Source organism: Corvus brachyrhynchos, unplaced genomic scaffold (genome assembly GCF_000691975.1).
Source record: "Corvus brachyrhynchos isolate BGI_N302 unplaced genomic scaffold, ASM69197v1 scaffold709, whole genome shotgun sequence".
In the NCBI taxonomy this organism is placed as follows: domain Eukaryota; kingdom Metazoa; phylum Chordata; class Aves; order Passeriformes; family Corvidae; genus Corvus; species Corvus brachyrhynchos.
The window spans coordinates 13,897-14,402 of NW_008240056.1; positions in this window are offsets into that span (position 1 = coordinate 13,897).

The following is a 506-nucleotide window of genomic DNA, read 5'->3' on the forward strand; positions in this document are numbered from 1 at the left end:
CGAAGGTCTTGGAGAAGGTGAAGGGGGTGGCCCGGTCCTGGTCGCTGGAGAAGAGCTCCTGTATCCCCACGTCCTGCCCGGGGAGGGGACGGCAATGGGACATCGCCCACGGGGGCACCACGGCCAGGGGGCACCGCCACCAGGTGACAACACCTCGAGGAAGGTCCCCTCCAGGTGACACCAGCTCCTGGTGGCCCCCCATCTCCTGGTGACACCATCTGAAGGTGACCCCCCCATCTCCTGGTGACCCCACCTCCACATGACCCCTCCATCTCCTGGTGACACCATCTCCAGGTGACCCCACCTCCAGGTGACCCCATCTGAAGGTGACCCCCCATCTCCAGGTGACACCATCTCCAGGTGACCCCCATCTCCACATGACCCTCCCACCTCCAGGTGACCCCCTGTCTCCAGGTGACCCCACCTCCAGATGACCCCACCTCCAGATGACCCCACCTCCAGGTGACACCATCTCCAGGTGACCCCACCTCCAGGTGACGCCACCT